Source organism: Ursus arctos, unplaced genomic scaffold, assembly GCF_023065955.2.
Source record: "Ursus arctos isolate Adak ecotype North America unplaced genomic scaffold, UrsArc2.0 scaffold_19, whole genome shotgun sequence".
In the NCBI taxonomy this organism is placed as follows: Eukaryota; Metazoa; Chordata; class Mammalia; order Carnivora; family Ursidae; genus Ursus; species Ursus arctos.
In genome coordinates, this window is record NW_026622863.1 from 24,832,579 (window position 1) to 24,853,121 (window position 20,543).

The 20,543-nt window shown below is 38.0% G+C and overlaps 1 protein-coding gene across 1 annotated transcript in view; it reads left to right on the forward strand.

The window, feature by feature from the left end:
- The window catches only part of ZFHX3 (zinc finger homeobox 3), a 1,297,849-nt gene that overhangs the window by 282,465 nt on the left and 994,841 nt on the right, over window positions 1-20,543 (forward strand). The window contains exon 8 of the mRNA XM_057314209.1: window positions 11,730-11,945. The gene's annotated coding sequence lies outside the window, so the exon portion shown is untranslated. The remainder of the gene's footprint in view (window positions 1-11,729; window positions 11,946-20,543) is intronic.

The window sequence follows — 20,543 nt, forward strand, 5'->3', positions numbered from 1 at the left end:
GTGTTTGGCTTCCTCACAACATGGTGGCTAAATCCCAAGGGTGAGTGTCTAAGACAGAAGACAAGGCAGAAGCCATTTTGCCTTCTGTCATGCAGTATCACTTCCCCTTCAGTCATAAGGGGTGGGGATAGAAACCCACCTCTCACCTCAGTGGAGGAGTGTCAATCTCAAGTTGTTAGAATAACCTTTGAGATGGGATATACTGCTGCTACCCATCTTTGGTAAAAATAGTTTGCCATAAGTACCATCACATGTATTAGTATATTTAAATTTTTGGAATAATTTTGTGTGAATCATTTTATCACCCTCCTTCTCTGCTGTTTTGCAAATAACAGAATTGATGCTCTGAGCTTAAGTCAGTTCGTGGCTGAAACAAAGCAGTTTTGGGGTCCAGACGAGATACTCTTCACCAGGTTGCCAAGTTCACAGGGATCCGGCTCACAATCTTGCTCATCCCTTCACGAGGGCCATTGCTTTCTCTCTACCTGGGACCACTCATTGTGCAGCTCTGGAATACCGTGTAGAAACAAAGATCCCTGTTACAGCCTCCACCAGATGTCATTCCTGAGATGTTTTAGAAAGAGGCTGTTGACTGTTGTTTTGTTCAGTCAAGCAGCTTAATTTCTTCTAGGCACTAAGACTGGAAGGTCACAATCTCCTGGTCAGCCTGATGCAGAGATAATTGTGTTGACCACATTTTCCTGAGTCTTCATAATGTTTTAAGGTTTTTAAGTGTGAAATATTTCTAATAAAATACAAAAATAATACTCATCCCCCACCACCTAGCTCTAACAACTTTGCCATATTGACTGTTTCACTTTAAAAAATAGGACCTTACAGATATCCACATTTCCTTTCTACTTCCCTAGAGGTAACCACTATTCTAGTTTTGTTTATATAATTTCCAAGGACGTTTTCATTGTTTCAAATATTTATATATGTAATAATTTATGTATAGAAATAATGTATTCTTTAAATATACATGAATTCCTATATTTTGTTCAACACAGTTTTGAGATTTATCTGTGTTAAATTTTAGAAATAATTTATTCTTTTCTTTTACCTGTTCTATAGTGTTCCACTCAATACTGAATTTGGGTGTGAGATGACATTTTAGTACTTTAATTTGCATTTTTGTGATTACTGGTGAGTTTGAACACCTTTTCATAAATTTACTGCTCATTTGGAGTTCTTATGTTAATTGCCTGTTCATTTTCTCTGCCCATTTTTTCCCTACCAAGTTTTTTTTCCATATAAATATGTAAGAATTCTTTATATGTTCTGATCAGAATACAGTGCAAAATATATGTGTGGAAAATATCTCCATCTGCTCTGTGACTTGTCTTTTCACTTTGTTCTTTGTGCATTTTGTCATAAGAAGTTTTAACTTTCAATGCATCCAAAATTAGCAGCCTTTTCCTATATGGTTTGTACCTTTTGTGTGTTGTTTAAGTTCTTCCCTACTGAGATGTCAGAAATATACTCTTCCATGTTTGATTGTCGAGTTTTGATGATTTTGCCTTTTCATGTTTAAATATTATTTTATTTTTATTATTTTTAAGAGATCTTTTTGTGTGTTACATTTTCTTTTTTTCCCCCAGAGATTTTATTTATTTGAGAGAGGGAGAGAGTGCACGCACGCACACACCAGTGGGGGGGAGGGGTAGAGGGAGAAGGAGAAGCAGGTTCCCCACTAAGCAGAGTGCCCAATGCGGGGCTTGATCTCAGGACCCTGAGACTATGACCCAAACCAAAGTCTGACGCTTAACCCACTAAGCCACCCAGGCGCCCTGCATGTTTAAATATTTAATCTATGTGCAATTTTTCCCCATTTTGAGAGATAGTGGTCTAATTTTCTACTTTTCTAAATGGATCATAGCAGCATTTGTTGAAAATCCCATCATTTCTTCCACTGATTTGCAGTGCAGTTTTGTCATATGCCAAGTTCCCATAGGTCTATGAGACTGTTCCAGATTTTTCATTTAATACTAGATGGTCGTGATTACTGTAACTTTATGATAACCTTTTTATCTGGTGAGTGAGGCTCCCCTCACTTCTGTCTGAAAATTGCCTTGCCTATTTTTGACTTTTTGCTTCCATGTGAGTTTTAGGGTCAGCTGGTCAGCTATGTTAAGAATAATGCCCTGCTGGGGGTTTTGATACAAAGCCAATCAAAAGTTAATTCGTGATTGTTTTAAGGTCAGTTACCCCTTGAAATAAAGTTTTGCCGTCCATGAACAAACTGCAGCGCTTCACATAATCACGTCTTTCGTCGAGGCTTCAGGCCTGTCTCTTCTGGCATCTGCGCATGCGGATGGGTCAGAACCCTTTCCTAGAGGTGCACGCTTGCTCTTCCTGTCCCCGCCGATCTCCGCAGCCCAGTGAAGAGCCTCCCAGTCATTGGTGATGATGGAGCAGCTCTGGTAGCCTGTGGGCAAGGGGACTGCGGAGATGGGGATCCCTGCCCACCCTTCTAGGCAGTCCCTTCGCTGTTGGAGTTGGGCTACGGTGATAGGGGAAGGGTAGAAGACAAGGAGTTGGAGGCTTAGACCCAGACAGCAGGTCTGAGGAAGAGGCCAGCCGACCCCAGTCATTGTAAGCGTAGTTATTTCCTGGGCCCATTTGCTTCCTGTGTTCTAGGGGCAATGTATGTAGTCTTCAGAACATAGTCTCCAAACGAAACTGCTTGGGTTCACATGCCACCTCCACCACTTGCTAGCCTGGGAAATGTGCTTAACTTACTCATACCCATACTCAACTTATTCATTCAGTTTCTTCATTTGTCAAGTAGGGGATCTCATGGGTTGTTTGGAGGAGTAAAAGTTAAAATCGGCAAAGTTCTGAGAATAGTGTTGTGCTTTTTGGGGCTTACCTGCTGCTCCAACATCACCATTGTATTGTTGGGATTGTTTTGAACCATCTCGGATTGAAGCTGGTATTTTCCTGTGTGTGCTTTCTCTTGAAGTGAGCTTCCTGAGATATACTCGAACTTGGGAGAGGTTTATGGTACCTATTCGCATATTCAAGGTTCTTAAAATATTTGTAGTAACAAAACTGTTTCATCTTATTTAAGCCAAAATTTTCCAAATCCACTTGTTCACTGAACTCTTGCTTTTTCCAGAGGGTACCTACGAACATCACTATCATTAGTATTCCATAGAAGATCATTTCAGGAATAGTCCTTAGGGCATTACTTATAAAAATTATCTTTATGTTGGCATATGGTCCAGAAAGACATCCCAAGGAAATATATTCTTAGTGAGGGGTTTGAAAACAGAGGTTAGCTAAGGAAGGGAGACTGACATTGGTAGGCAGGCTCTGATCAGTAAAATATCCTTTAAGGATATTAAAAAACTATACCATATGTTAGCCAAAGAGCTCCCACTGATTATAAATATACTCATATAACTTAGGCCGTTGAATAAAAGGGAGGCATCAATTTTTTTTTTTTTTTTTTTTTTTTTTTTAAGAAAAAATGTTGTAGTTTTGGTGGCCTTTTGCAACCTGGTGCTGAGATAGAATTGGATTCATTTCGTGGAAGCCCCATTGGGGTTTCTCCTAAAGGCAGGAAGGCCAGTTTATTGGTATTAATCATAGTTCATTTACTGCTTGTTTTTGTTTCTTCAAAGAACTCAAGTTGCAATTGGGAATGGCATTTTGGGAATGCTGGGAATGCTGCTGAGATACATATTTACTCCCCCATCCCTCATATGTGTTTTGTTATTTCCTTTGCCATATTCTCTACCAACAGCCTGTGAAAATGTTTGACTAGTTAATTGCTCTGAATTAGGGACAAAAGGCAAAGGCAAAGCAGAGAGGAGGCAGCTCAGTGCTGCCACCTCCCCTGTCACCTTCCTGTCACGGCTCTGGCTGCCTTTGCTGAGGGAGAAGTGGATTATGCTAGTGTTTGATCCAAATAATTAGCTCTTTATCAAGCAAAGCAAAGCAAAACCAACTGCAAACATTATTTCCTTCCGTTTCCTGAAAGATCTTTTCTTCGAATAGCTTCCCCCAATCCCTTTCTATTTCCAGCCCCCCTGCCCTCCCCCCCACCCCCGGCACTTTTGAATTGCAGTGAGGTGGCATCTCGTTGTGAACCATGGATGAGTTTGAAAGCTGCTGGGGGCAGGACCCAGTGGGAAGGGTTTGACAATGAAGAGAACTAGGACTGAGCAGGAAACTTTCTGGCAGGGCCATCCCTCTTCTTAATTATTCATCATTCCTTCTCTGTAATGCAGATTCCTCCCATTAAAGTGGTTTATCAGATAAAGTCAGCGATAAAACCCAGATGATTTGCTGATACACTGTACTAACTCCAGTTCACATATGTTAGAATAAAATGTCTAGTTATAGGTCTAAGTGCTTCTAGAATCTTAAAAACAGCTATTTTATAGCTTCGGTTTCCATGGCTTGTGTTTGGTTCTTCCAACATGCTCATGCTAAGTAAGATGTCTTGGGTTAACTTGAAATAGGTATATTTTGTTGTACAGTTTTATGAATGAAGTTTTGTAGATGTTGTCTCATGTCTTCAAAAACTTACTATAGGTACTTAAGTATCTAGGAATTACTCAGAAATCAAGTTAAACTAATAACTTTTGGCTTATCTGTCAAAGATAGATTTTTATGGGACTTAATCACTATTTAAGCAGAAACATTAAAATACAAAATGAGGTTTGTTTTTCATTAAAAAAGAAGAGAACTGGTAACATTTGCAAAATGTAAACATTGTTGCCAGTAAATTATAATCGGATTGCTGTTGGATTACATATTACATTGTGCTAATGCTAAAGGACCCATTCCCAGTGATGTCATTTCAGGCTCTGAGCAGACAAGATCTGTTACTAGAAAAAAAAGGCTGTGCTAACAATTTGCAACAGACCAGGAGTAATTTGGGGTAGGAAGGGCTAGAATTGTAAAGAGGCATTTCTTTTTATTGAGAAGAAACTTTCACATGTTTGATTTTAACTCGGTTGGGGTGATATTCATTAGACACAGACCATTTTATTAATTTAAAAAGTATCTTCAGTACCACCAAATTTGTTTCTTTGTGTACAGTTGATTTTACAATAGGATCAGATGAAGGAGAGGTTGAGGCTTGCAGAAGAAAGTTTTCTCTTTGTGCATGCCCCTGTTACCAGTGCAGATAAAATAAGAAATGAGTGGTCATGTAAATGGTTTTTAACGCAGATGCTTTTGATGTTATACTGGCTTTTTTACTCCTTGGAGATAGGATGCATCTGTGACTCCGATATGTCCACTAGTGGGTGCTGCAGTGCTTCCAACTTTCTGTATGTTGTTATCTGGGCACAGTCTTAAAAAATCATATAGTGAATGGCGAGTTTCCCTTTAGAGCTACTGTCCTGTCAAGAAAGACACCAAAAATACATTTGGAAGATTATATCTACTGAAATTATTTACTAAAATTTTTGAATAATGTGCTTGGGATTGCTGCTTAGTTTTTGCTAGAATTCATTTATATTTGTGAATGGTCACATTTATTCTTGTTTGATCGGCATATATGTTGAAGTCCACATTATGCAGAAAAGGAAAGGTACTTAATGCCATAGTACAAATTAACGATATTTATTAGGAAGAAATCCTGCCTTTTTCTATTAAAGAAAAACATTTAACATGTTCAGTTTATATGATTTTGAGTATGAGGCAGTGCAGTTGTCGCTGAAGATGTCTATTTGATATTTAGGGAAGAATTTGATGCTTTAATAAGGGAATCCTCTGTCTCCCTCATCCATCATCCGCCATCCTCATCCATCCAAACAACACTGTAAATTTGTCAGAGCCTTTTCCATATTCAGTACTTGTATAAATAACGGCTGCTGTGATTTGAAAAAAGGGAGATGTGCACTTTCCGGCTATGTTATATATCTGATCACAGTCATGGCGACATTTCATAGTTTTTGTTTCGCCTTGCTCAGCTTCAGTGCATATAACTTAAGCTCCAGAGCCAAAGGACATTTTTGTATGTTGACCCTTATTGTGGTTAGTACTTGCCAAAATGAAATTAGTTGTGGGGGGGGGGGGTGCTTTTCTACAACAGATGAAACACAGTTTCTGCTCCATTACTACACCTTTATCATTGCCCATCACCTCTCCTCTCCTTTGCTATCTTAGGGATTATTCAGGTTCTGTGCAATATTCTGAAATTAATCAAAGGAAGCAGAACCCCATGCCTCATTATACATCACAGAAAGAGAGTGCTTTCCACAACCCAGACACCTTTGTGATGTTGTCTAGTTGTGTAACTAGAATTTTATTATCTTTAAAAAGAGGCTTTCGTTTTCACACAATAAAACCTTTTCATGTTAAACTTGTACAAGCAATGGATCACTCCATGTGAGTGTAACAAAGGATCTGAATTGAACTGATAGGCTGTTTCCCTTATTTAAATAAAGAACTGATCTGTGAACAATGTTCATTTCTTTCTTTGATTTTTAGCTTAGGAGAACAGCTGTATGTCCTTAATGCATTTTGGGTCATAGAAGCTTGCTATGCAATGAGATAGGAGCAAACTTACAGGATGCTTATCCAGTCTGGACCTTGTATTCGATCTCCTCTTTTTTATAATCATGCTCTACAAATTATTTTTTCCCAGTAAATTAGTGGCCATTGTACAGATTGCAGACACTTAGTTTGATTGAAAGTAATAAAAGGAGATTATCCACCAGGTTGGTTGAGTGAAGGTTCTGATTTGACCCACTGCCTGGAGAGAAAAGAATTAATCTTATAAACCCGACTCACTTCTGCCATGCTTTGAAAAACTGCCAGGAATGCATTAGATCCCTTTTGTCTTAAGTCCATTGAGGACTAAAGGTGGAGTGGGACAGATCTGATGTGTGAACCACCGAGATGGTCACCTCCGTGTTTCACTTTGTGTGGTATCTTGAGCTTGAATGAGGGCTTTCCCTTGCTTCCTGAATAAATTCCTACCACCACAATCTTTGAACTGGTGGAAGAGGAAGAGAAGGAGAATAGTTTTCATTTGTTACCTAAATTCTTTGTGCTGGGTGCTGTTTTAGATTGTAAGTTTGGAATATATGTACTTAGATTATATATGTTTTCATATCTTATCCTCATGAAATAAAGTGCTATTATGCCAACTTTATGGGTATGGGTCAGGTTTAAAGAGATGAAGTGCAAGATCCTACAGCTAGTAGGTGGATGATTTGAAATTCAGACCCAAGCTTTTTTCCCCTACAAGGCACATGCTTGTAAACATCATGCTGTCCTGCCTGTTTTGAGAGAGCAAAGGTGAAAGTGTTAACTTGAGGAGATCAGAGTTGGATCCTGCAGCATGCCCTGAATCAGGCTGGCATAGGGGGGCGCTCAGAAGAAATGAATGAATGAAGAAGTTCATCAGTGAAGTTGAGGGGAGAACCTTTTGTCCTTCTTAGCAGATTGCATGGTAGACTGGAAAGGGGACAGGTTTTGGTGTGCCTGACCTGCATGCATGTGCTCTCTTCTTTGTTGTTGTTGCCAACTCTGAGCCTCTGTTTCTGTCCCCATAACATTCCTCATGGGTTGTTGGGAGTATGGTGGAAGACAGCCCGGTGAGTGTTGCGTGGTTTATAATAGCCTGAAGGTCTGTCCCAAAGATGTGATAAGCTGCCTCGGGTGGGAGGTTGTAGGTTGGGGATGGTCTGTGTTACCAAGAACACAGAGGGAACTTCCCATATGTCATATTGGAAGAACCTTAAGGGCCCAAATCCAAATGGAAAATCCCACCCTAGAGGTAACACATAGTAGGACTCACACCTCAAAAACCTTTGAACTCTGAAAAAACAACTCTTCTGCCAGAGGTATTTTAGGATATGCTTTATATAAAATGGTAGTGTCAACTCTGATCTTTATTTTAACTGTAATTTCCAATGGGCACCTTAAACAACACTGAGCATTCAATACCAGTCCTGGCTCTCCACGTTAATGGAGGCAAGTCTGGTTTACTGGAGTAGGCACCGTATGAGCCTATCTCACATTCACTTTTCTCTTCCTTTGTATTTTGATTTCTCTCCTTTGTGTGGGCAAGAATGAGGGAGATGGAGGGAAAACAAAGAAATGTACTAGAAATAGTTCCTTTCCCTCAAAATCTTCAGGTCCTTTTGTTTGAGGATGTTTTCTTTTGATCTTTTGTTTTTAGTTGTTGTTGATGGTTGCAATCCATTTTCCCAGAGTTACCCCTTTTACAATCTTTTTTTTTTTTTTTTAAGATTATTTTAGAGAGTAGGAGAATGTGTGAGTGGGGGGAGGGGCAGAGGGAGAGGGAAAGAGAATCCCAAGCAGACTCCCTGCTGAGCAGGGAGCCTGACCAGGGTGAGGGGTGGGGGGTGGGGGGGACTGGATCCCATTACCCTGAGATCAAAACCTGAGCCAAAATCAAGTCTGTGGCTTAACCAACTTAGCGCCCCCCCCCCCAGGTGCCCCACCCCTTTTTCAATCCTGAGATGTGGTAGTAGAGAATGAAGAGAGGCAAAGGAAGGAGTTAAGGGGTAGGGAGGTCAAGAGGATAAACGATGAGGGAACCAGGCTGGGAGGCCACACAGGGGCTGCGCTGGGTATGCAGGTTAGTATGCTAAGGGCTGCCCTGTGGGCTGTTTCCCTGTTTCCTTCTTGCCTTTGTTTTAGCCAGAGTCCAGCTCCTGGTCTTCAAGTTGTTCCACAGATGGCTCAGCAGCAGACTTCCAGCTGGGCTGATTTAACCCACAGAGTGTGTTTGTTTGTGTTTGACGGCCAAGACAGGGAGCAGGAAAACTGTTTTCATTGGGATCGGCTTCAGTTGTTTCTCCAAAAGCAGTTGGTTGAACTGCTCCACTGTTTCTGGAGCCATTATGCCATGAAGTGACGTTTGGATGAAGGACAGATGTATTATCTAGGAAGGAATCCTGGTTCTTCTTCCAAAGAATGTCCAGCCATTGCGTATGCCAACAAATGAAACTGTTCTCCAGTGTTATGTTTTATAGAGACTGTTTCTGGGGGAGGGAAAAAAGCCCCTATGCCATTAATCCTCCTTTGCTCAGAAGCAAGTAAGTAGCAAGTATCGGTTAATATCCATTATATGGATGAGGAAGTAGAGGCACTGAGAGATGAAATAGATAAGTGCTTCTCAGAATTGCATGTATTTATGAAGTGCCTAGGGATCTTGTTAAAAATGCAGGTTTGGATTCAGCAATCAGGAGAGGAGACCTGAAAACCTGTATTTTTAACCTGCGCCATGGCGGTGGAGATGCTGCTGGGCAGTGATTCATACTTTTGAGTTTCAAAGATGTGGCTCATTTACATACGTAGTCAGCAACTTCCTAGATAACGCTAGTTGCCTATGCCCCAAGAAAGCAAAACAATACTGTCTTCTAATTAAGACTCTGTCTGAATTGCTTCAAAATAGTTAAAGTACGAAGCATACCATTTCCTGATTGTTCTGACCATAGGGCATAAAATAACCAGATTGACAGATTTGGTTTTCAGCAGAATTAGGTAGTTAGACTGGTTTCATGCAGCCCTAACCATAGCCTGCCTTAGATATCAGATGCTTTAGAAATTGTATCCAAGCATCAGGAACAAAGTAGTGCTTTAAACAGAAGGCAACTGCTAGCTTGTAGATTCATATTTCATTCCAGCTAAAGCCTATAAATCGTGTGTGTGTGTGTGTGTGTGTGTGTGTGTGTAGGTCCAGTGTTAACTCTGTTTCTAACTGTACTCCTGTAGTCTATTTCCTTATAACATGTTATCAGAGCAGAGTTGGACTCTGCAAAAGACAATCTTTCCCATGTGCTGCTACTCAGAAAGATTCCACAGTTTGTTGATGACTCGCACATCTGTGTGGAAGTCTAGGCTACTGCCCTCAGCTGCAGTAGTTTATGCCTTTCTCCCCTCTAGAATATGATTACCCAGAAGTATGTAATAGTCATCTAATGGGGAGCAGGTGTAAAAAGAAACAGTAATTTTGAACAAAAGGAATGAATGCGAAATGCAGCATGAAGGATTTAGGTTAGACATCCACATGTGGGAAAAATTCTCTTCTGCTGGTAATAGCAATGAGACACTGGAACGTAGGATCAAAGCCGAGTTGTGGCACATTCTTAGGGCATTTGAAAGAAAAGGGCAGGTGGTTTTATTTCAGTGCTTTTTATACAGCTCCTCCCAGAGGGAGGCGAATGAATCCTGCAATTGCTGGAGATCATTTTTAGTTCTGTGATTCACGAGAGATGAATTCTGGGGACATTTGATTAAAAACCATGTCAGAGAGCCACATATTCCAGAGGTCCTTTCTGATCATCCTAATTGATATGGGGATGTCATTTTTTGGCACGAGTACAGGAACCCAACAAGTATTTAAGACCAGTTTCATGTAAGGTTTTTTCATTTGGATAATTCTCACTATACCTTCAATGATAAGAAAAATTACCTTCCCTCGGGGTTTATAAGACCTTGAAGGTCGAGTATCATCTGGAATACACAAGGAAACCAAAGATCATCAGATAGTTTTTTCTCCCAGGATTATTTGGAATCTTCCAAATATTAATAGTCTGTACAGTAGTTTAACAGTTTAAATAGTAGTACTTTGTTTCCCTTTCTAATTGGAATGTCGACTAGGGATACTTACAGGCATTCACTTTCCTCACTTTGAATGATTTGGTGTGGTAGGAGGTGATTCAGGATGTCCATACATGAGTCCAAAATTGCCATTGTGCTTTCATTTTTGGCATTATACCACATTAAAATCCATGCCTTGAGAGAGAGTGACAGTGCCTAAAAATAATGGAGATTAAACTTTCTCAGCTTTTCGGAGGATCCTGAAAATAAAATACTATGTGTCTTCTAAATGACTAATGGTACCTTGTTGTAAACAGCATCGTAAGATATCACACACACATACACACACACACACAATCACGTAAAGATGAGAAATGGGCATTTGAGTTTCTAGTGAATATTTCCTAGGTCCATTATATATGGGGTCAGCCGCAGTGTACATTCAATAAAATTCACAGCAGGCAAATAGGAATGTGGAGAAATTCTACAGACCTTTTGGAGCTGGATAACTCAAACATCAAGAAGGGAAGCAAACTTGCAGCTTTTGAAAGCAAGAATTAGGAAGGTGGGCAAAGAGGGTAGAGGAAACTGATAGTCATGAGTGACAGGCCTATATTTAAAAAATTGTTCTGTGGGGGGATTTATGGCACCTGGATTCCATACTTTAAAAAAATTTTTTTGTACTGTTGTCTTTATCCCAGTCACAGAATCGGCCCCTCAGTGAGCTGACCCATTAACCGGGGCAGGGTCTGAACCAGAAAACTGAATTCTTTGGTGGTTGTTTTGGTTATTAAATTCAAGTTACCTAAAGCTACGCCGACACAACAATTCCTTTTCCTCAGCTTGTCAGATTACTAGACTAGTGAGATTAATTAGTATTTTGAAAGAAAAGAGATGGAAACTGTCAACTACACTTCAATTATAATAAAAAAAGAGGTGGAAACTTTGTCCCTAAAACATTTTTCTTATTCCACAAAATCCCAGAAATTTGGACTTCATGGATCATTACATTTTACAATTTTGTAAATTAAAATGTTTCCAACAAAGATGTTTCTAAATTAAAAACAAAACCCAACAAATAGAAAACAAAATAACTATCATTTATTATATCCACCATTTCATAAAAGAAAAGACGTATGAATACTCAAAGTGTGGGTAAGAGTTTTTTTTTTTTTTTTTTTTTTAAGGATTGCCTGTATGTTCAATAAATTCAGCTTTATGACAGCCTGGTACGAACCAGTGGAGATTTCATCATGGACCAACATTGGCCAACTGATTGGGATTTGGGAGTCACTTCTGCAAAAACCAGGTGCTTGTTTAGAAGTTGATCTGCTTGACAGGACGGGGTGACTTCTGAAGGCCCACTGGACTTGGGCTGTTGGTGAGCTTCACTGATGAGACAGGTATGCCATAAAAAAATTAGAAACATTGGAATATTTTTACAAAAAAACATTTTCATAAATGAAAATACATCATTTTGACTCAGGCAGCCTTGAAGATTTTCCCAGTGCCCAATTTATCTTGTGATTGTTTCACCAAGATTTAGCAATTTCTGGCCTATTAAATATAGAAACCCGCGTGGACGAAATCATACTACATCTATTCTAAACATTTCTCTGTTTTCCATTTTACAAACCTGCGATGACTTAGCAATTTCACTGCAGAAGTTTAGGCTTCATAATTTGAAATGGGAAATCTTCCTGTTATTATTATATAACTTTTAGTTATAAGTCCTAATTCCTCTTACTCTTGTGTGATATGTTAAGCTTTCTGAACCGAGAAGCCTTGGTTGAAAGAAAATGGAATGAACACCAACACTTGAGGTTTGAACTTGCGTTGCTAGTCCAGACATGATATGCTTACCTCCCATTTTGTACCTCACTTAGGTATAATCCCATTTTTTCACCCAAATTTTGTGTTTGGAAAAAAATTGCAGGGATGAGGTAAGTGTCCCAGGACAAGCTCCCTTTCACCATTTTAACTGTTTGTAGCAATTGTTTTACCTAAGAAATCTGGGCCTGACTTGGTAGTAATCACATGGACTGGTATAGCAGGAGAGAGTAGAAGGATACGTTATTTTATAGACGAAGGCGGGGTGGAGGAGGGCCCAGGGAGGGATTCAAGTTGAAATGCAGATGTCTGCAAAAGGGTATAACAGGACCCAGAAGTGGAAAATTGAGGAAGATGACAGAGTTGAAAGGTACAACAGTATTTCAGATAAAACTTTATGGATTCCTTCCAGGAGTACGTGGATTTCAGTTGGAGCTAAGTCAACGGTTTTGTGTATAATGCGTTCCACAGCCGTTAGGAGATGCCAGATGTGTGTGTATTATGCTCTTTGGATAGACAGTGCTAACAAGGGCCTGCATATGGTCGCTTACCTATTTTTGCAATCAGCTACAGCTTTAAAAGGCCCAGGACTCACAAGGGCATCATCTAGGTTCATTGCAACAGGGGCTCTCCCATCGTGTGCTGTGCTTATTTTGGCAAAAGAAGATGTTGCTTAGGATATTTGCATATTTAAACATCACACGGACATTATACATGGAGTCTGCTCCCATTTTAGCACTCCTTGAAACTCTTTTGTCTTGACTCGGTTCTTATAGTGTAGACTGCTTTGTCTTAAAGGAAAATTAAAAGGTCAAGCATCACTGGGTTGACCTTAAAGGAATAAACAATTAATCTAAAGATCATATTGTAGTCCATTTGTTAAGCTCATTTTTGTTTGCTTTTGTTTTTTTGGCCAGCTGTACCAAGGCATTCAAGTACTTAGGTCTTCATAAAACTGTTTTCTTTCTTCCACTTGTGTTAATACAGATATTAAGTCTCATAATATCTACTTAGCCTAAACAAGAAGATAAAAATGATTTCTATGATTGAAATGTTTGTTATTTAGCATTAAGCATCTTCCTGCTCCCATGCGTTTTGCATTTAATCCACTCGGTGCTTGGTTTGGGGATTGCTAGATTAGTTTTAATCCCCTGTCTAATAGTGGAGTAGTGGTGAGATTTATTACACAGGCAGGGTTTGGTTCTTGGATTTAAGAGGGCTCACGTGCACTCCATGCATATTAAATTTGGGAAACCACCGGTTCAGTGTAAAAGGTTGGGGAGACATCCTTTATCTCACAATGGTTCTCTTTAGGCACACAAAGTGCAGACAGCATTTATTGCATTAATGAAAAGAAAATTGATTACAAGTGTTTCTCTCTTTTGGGGTCAAACTAATGTTCTCAGAATATTTTTTTTTTCCCCATTTGAAATATACTCTACCATCATTTCAAAGCATTCTGGATGTTTTCTTTATTTCTTTGGAGGCCACCTCCAGGGAAAAGATAAATAGCTTATTATATAATGGGTTCTTCCCAAGAAAAATGGAAAAAGTTGGATACTATCCAACCAGGGGAATAAATATTTACAGAAGTTACAGAAGAATAGGATAGCTCACTAGTCCTAGAGAATCTAATAATTGCCAAATTTTCTCCAAATGGATATAAAAACCTGTGTTTTCAAGATTGGAAGTTTATTATTTTAATATTTGCTATATTTCGCATGATGTGAAAGGATTCTAGTTAATAGAAAATGTAAAAAAAATCAGTATGGTGTGACCTGCACATTTTTGTGATGAATGAATAAGTCATGCGGGAATGAAACTTGTAGTGGTAGCTTATATTTTCTCCTGTTGTTCCTCTTAACTAATTTTACCTTAAGGAAAAGAATGGAATGTATTATGTAGTGAAGAGATGAATAGACAGGTACTGGGAGCAACTTGGTAGAAAATACAGTTTTTATGGTGTTAATATACCATCTGTTATTTTTAATGAATCTTAACCCAGAGAACTTGTACTTGAATCCAATGAACTTAACCTGTGACTCAGAAAATCAGTGTGTCTTTCAGAGCTATTTTTCTCTCCACTAAGGTTTTGACCCTCTAAAGGAAGAAGGCAAGCATGGGAAATGGTCAGTGGTCTCCTAGTAAAATAAAAAGGAGCTCAACCGAGGGCATAACAGTTCAGCTTACTTAAAAGCCATATTTGAACTTTACAAAACAATGTTTTTTGTTTATGATATGAGAGTTCAGAGGCACCCTTCTGAATTCTTCGTTTTTTCCTTCAAATTTTGACTTTCGATTTTGTTTCCAAATTTATATTTTATGCATTAAATTTGTTTGGTGCTAGCTGTGAATATGGTGTAGTTAGTGTAATTGGTTTCCTTGAGAGACTGAAATAAGAAAGAAACATGTTCTTTTGGAGTGTTACTAATGCTATGTTTTAAAATCCCACTCAGCATGACTTTTAATATATACATTCAATAAATAAATGGACTTCATAGTAATTTTACCAAATATGGACCCCAGGTCCAACTTTTTTAACATCTCTGAGACTCAGGTGAGAACATGCTATTGGATTTGATAGTCTCTAAGTACCTTTTGGTTCCAGGATTTTGTGATCGAATGAGCTACTGTCAGAAATCTACAAACCTATTAAGTTCCTATTTTGAAAACTCAGCATTTTTTATCTTATCCTTTTGATGATGGCTATTCTAACAGGCTTGTGGTGGTATCTCAATGTGGCTTTAATTTGCATTTCCCTAATGATGAATAACATTGAGCATCTTTTCGTGTACTTGTTGGTCTTCTGTATATATTTGGGAAAATGTTTATTCAGGATATTTTCCCAATTTTATTTTAATTGGGATATTTGTTGTTTTGCTATTGAGTTGCATGAAATATTTTTATATTTTGGATATGTTCATCTGTTAGCAGATACATGGTTGGCCAGTATTTTTTCAAATTCCATGTCTTCACTTTGTTGTTGGTTCTTTTTGCTGTACAGAAGCTTTTTATTTTGATATAGTCCCACTTGCTTATTTTTGATTTTGTTCCTTGTGCTTTAGGTGTCATCGCCAAAAATTTATTACCAAGGCCCATGCCAAGGAGATTTATTTCTGTTTTTTTTTTTAACTAGGAGTTTCATGGTATCTAGTCTTGTATTTAAGTCTTTAATCCATTTCAAGTTAATTTTTGTGAGTGGTTTAAGATAGGAGTCCATTTTCATTCTTTTACATGTGAATTTCCAGTAATGCCAGCACTATTTATCGAAGAGACTATCTTTTCTTCATCGAGTAATCTTGGTTCCTTTGTCGAGACTCGTTGACCATATATGCTTGCATTCATTTCTGGGCTCTTGATTCTGCTCCATTGGTCTATGTGTCTGTTTTTATGCTAGTACCGTACTGTTTTTGATCACTGTAGCTTTATGATACAGTTAAAAGCTGGAGTGTGATACCTCCTGATTTGATTTTCTTTCTCAGAATTTCTTTGGCTATTTGGGGTCTTACCTGGTTCCATGTAAGTCTTAGGAGAGTTTTTTCTACTTCTGTAAAAAATGCCATTGGACTCTTTATAGGGATTGTATTGAATCTAAATGGCTTTTGGTAGTATTGGTGTTTTAACAATATTAATTCTTCCAGTCTAGGAACATGAGGTATACCTTTCCATTTATCTTTGTCTTCTTTGATTTCTTTCATCGGTATCTTACAGTTTTCAGAGTAGAGATCTTTCACTTCCTTGGATAAATTTATTTCTAAGTATTTTATTGTTTTTGATGATATTGTAAATGGGATTAATTCCTTTATTTTTTTTTTCCAGAAGATTCATTGTTAGTATATGGAAATGCTATTGTTTTTTGTATGTTTATTTTGTATCCTTCTGCTTTACTGAATTCATGGATTAGGTCTAACAGATTTTTGTTTGAGTCTTTTGGATTTTCTATATATAAAAATCATGTTATCTGAGAATAGAGTATTTTGCTTTTTCCTTTATAATTCTGATACATTTTATTTCTTTTTCTTGCCTAATTGTTCTAGCTAGGACTTCTCATACAATGTTGAAGAGTTGTGGTGAGAGTGTGTACACTTGTCATCTTCCTAGATGGTAGAGGAAAACTTTTCAGCTTTTCACTGTTGAGTATGTTGTTAGCTGTGGACTTGTCATGTATGGCCTTCATTATGTTGAGATATATTCCTTCTATACCTATTTTGTTAAGAGTTTTTAATCACAAGTGAATGATTTGATTATTTTATCAGATGCTTTTTCTGCATTTATTGAAACGATTCTATGATTGTTTTACTTTTATTCTGCTAATGTGATATATCACATTGACTGAATTGTGCATTTTGAACTATCAAGCCATCTTTGCATCCCAAGGATGAATCCAACTGGCAGATACATGGTTGGCCAGTATTTTTTGTAATGACTCTTTTAATGTGTGGCTGTATTTGGTTTGCTAGTCTTTTATTGAGAATTTTTGCATCTATATTTATCAAGGATATTGGCTTGTATTTTGTTGTTGTTGTTGTTGTTGTTGTTTTTTCTAGCAGTGTCCTTTTCTGGTTTTGGAAGTGGGATAATGCTTGCCTCATAAAATCATAAAATGAGTTTGGGAGTGTTTTCTACTCTTTGATTTTTTGGAAGAGTTTCAAAAGGACTAGTGTTGATTCTTCTTTAAAAGTTTGGTAAAATTCACCGGTGAAATTCTCTGGTCCTGGGCTTTTATTCACTGGGAGATTTTCGATTACTGATTCAATATCTATACTAGTAATTGGTCTATTCAGATTTTCTATTTCTTCCTGATTTAGTCTTGGCAGGTTGTATTTCTAAGAATTTTTCCATTTCTTCTAGGTGGTCCGGTTTGTTGGCATATAATTGTTCATAGTAGCCTCTTATGATCTTTTATATTTCTTTGGTATTCATTGTAATGTTTCCTTTTTTCATTTATTGCTATAAGCTTCCATCTTAGAACTGCTTTTGGTGTATGCCTAAGTTCTGGTATGTTGTGTTTCCATTTTCATTTGTCTCAAGAGGCATTTTTATTTCCCCTTTAATTTCTTCTTTGATACACTGGTTGTTCAGGAGAGTGTTGTTTAATTTCCGTATGTTTGTGAATTTTCCAGCTTTCCTTTGTTTGTGATTTCTACTTTCATGCTGTTGCAGTCAGAGAAAATATTTAGTCTGATTTCAGTCTTACTGAATTTGCTGACTTATTTTGTGCCTAGAAGATGTTCCATGTGCACTTGAGAAGAATGTGTATTCTGCTGTTGTTGGATGAAATGTTCTGTAAATGTATGTTAGGTTATTTTGGTCTGTAGTATTGTTCAAATCTGCCGTTTGCTTATTGATTATCTGTCTGGGTGACCTTTCCATTGTTGAAAGTGGGGTGTTGAAGTCTTCAACTATTACTGTTTATTTCTCCTTTTAGCTCTGTTAGTTTTTGCTTTGTATATTTAAGTGCTCCAATGTTTGCTGCATAAATGCTTATAATTGTATATCTTATTGGTGGATCGATCCCTTATCATTATGTAATGACCTTCTCTGCGTCTTTTCACCATTTTTTAGTTTAAAGTCTGTTTTGTCTGTTATTGATATAGCTACCCCTGCTTTTTTGGGGGGTAACCATTTGCTTGAAATGACTCTTTCTATCTCTTCACTCTCACTCTATGTGTCTTTAAGGCTGAGTGAGTTTCTTACAGGCAACGTATCATTGGATCTTGGGTTTTTTTTAATCCATTCAACTATCCTCTGTCTTTGGATAATTTAATCTGTTTAAAGTCATTATGATAGATAAGGGCTTGCTATTGCTATTTTGTTAATTGTTTTCTTGTATTTTTATAGATCCATTGTTCTTTTCTCTTATCCTGCTGTCTTTTTTTGTGTTATGATGTCTTTTGTATCAGCATGCTTTGACTTTTTTGTCCTATTCTTTTGTGTAATTGCTACCAGTTTTTCCACTGTGGTTACCATGAGGCTTACATAAAATACCTTAAAATTAAAACCTTGTATTTTAAGCTGATATCTTCAATAGATTTTTAGAACTTGACAATTTTACTTCTCCTCCTCATGTTTTGTTACATGTTATAATTTATGTATTTTTTATATTGCATAATAACAGATAATTATGGTTATAGTTACTTTTACCGTTTTTTTAAATTTTAAACTAGAGTTTTAAGTGAATTTTGCACCACTATTACCAAATTATAGAATCTAACTTTGACTATATATTTACTATTACCAGTGAGTTTTATGTTGTCTTTTTATGATGTTAATTACCATCCTTTCACTCTAAGAACTCTCTTTAGAATTTCTTGTAAGGAAGGTCTAGTGGTAACAAATTCCCCCTCAGCTTTTATTTGTTCGAGAAAGTCTTTATCCCTCTTTTGTTTTTGAAGGACAGCTTCACTGGGTATAGTATTCTTAAATTGATAGTTTTTGTCTTTCAGTATTTTGTATATATAACCCATTCTCTTCCGGCCTGAAATGTTTCTGTTGAGAAGTCTACTTATAGTCTTCGGGGGTTTCCTTATATGTAACTTCTCCTTGCTCTTGTTGTTTTTAAAATCTTAGTCTTTGGCTTTTGAGAATTTAATTATAATGTGTCTCTGTGTAATTCTCTTTGGGTTCAACCTATTGGAATCCTTTGGACCTCATGGAACTGGATGCCCATTTGTTTCCCCAGGTTTTAAATGTTTCCAGCCATTATTCCTTTAAATATATTGTCTGCCCCCTTTGCTTTCTCTTCCCCTTCTGGAATTCCCATAGTGTGAATATTGTTTCTTTTCATTGTGTCCCGTAAGTCTTTCTTCACTCTTTTTTATTATTTTTTTCTTTTTGCTCCTTTGAGTAGATAATTCTGGATAATTTCTAATGTTCTATCCTCCTGGTTGCTGATTGTTTCTTCTGATGGTTTCTATTGCTTTGTCGATCTCATTTTGTTCACGTGTTGTTTTTTAATTTCATTTAGTTTTCTATGCATTCTTGTAACTCATAAAACTTCAAGAGGATTTTTCTGAATTCTATTTCTGATAATTTATAGATTTCCATTTCCTAAAGATCAATTATTAGGGGGTTATTGGTTTTGGTGGTGCCATACTTACCTTGTTTTCCATGGTCCTAGATTCCTCACAGTGTTATCTGCACATCTGAGTACTCAGGTTCCTCTTCCATACTTTACAGATTTGCTTTGGCAGAGACTGATCTTCACCAGTCATCTCAGTTTGGGTACTGGGTATATCTGCTAGTAATGTCTTTGGGCAGGTGGAATCTTTTTATTGGTGTGGCAACTGTTTTAGCTCTGATGTTGATGATGGTGGGGATTGGGGTGTGCTCTTGGCTGAGAACAGTTGTATAGGATTTCTGGCTTTGTTTTCTATGCAAGTGAAGTTATAGGTTGGGCTTCATGGTTGCCTGGATTCTCTGGTCAGGTTTACTAGATAGTTGGGACTAGGTAGTATATTCCCTTGTAACTGAGGCTATGAATTAGCTTCCCCTCCCTGGTAAGGCAGTAGGAGAGGATGCAGGGCCTATATGCCTCATTGTTTAGGGACCTAAATCAGGAAAGGGTGTGCAGTAAATTTCCTGGTCAGGTGAGGCCATAAGTTTTGCTCTCCAGATGGGGAAAGTCACATGTTGTACTCTCTGTTCAAGTGCCACTGTAAGCATGGCTATTGAATGGGCTACACAGAGTCCTGTGTGCTCTGGATATGTTCCCTGGTTAGGTGGGCTAGAGGCTATATTCAGTAACGAGCAGGTCTGCAAATAAGTTTCTCTGCCTGGATGCATGGGAAAGGCAGCTCTAAAGCTGGTGAAGCTCTTTGTTGCCTTAACTTGAGCCAACCCATGCCCTAAGTTTACTGGCTTTGCTCTGCAAACTATCAGCTATCTACCTGCCCTTTTCTCTGCTTGATTTCCATTTGACCACATGGCTTCCAGGTGTTTTTACCTGTCCTTCTGGTCAGATGGGACCAGGAGCCACAGTAGGTGGGTAGAGCTGCGTCTCAGCTCCCTTGGCTGGGTAGGGAGAGGTGGTGTAGGTGCTGCTCCATGCAACTCTTAATTTCCCCCAACAGGATCTCTGTTTAGGAGGAGCCAGGAATTGCTCTCAGAATTGACTATGAATTAATCTCACTGCTTATGTGTAGTACAGGAACTTTCCATGGCTGGTATTG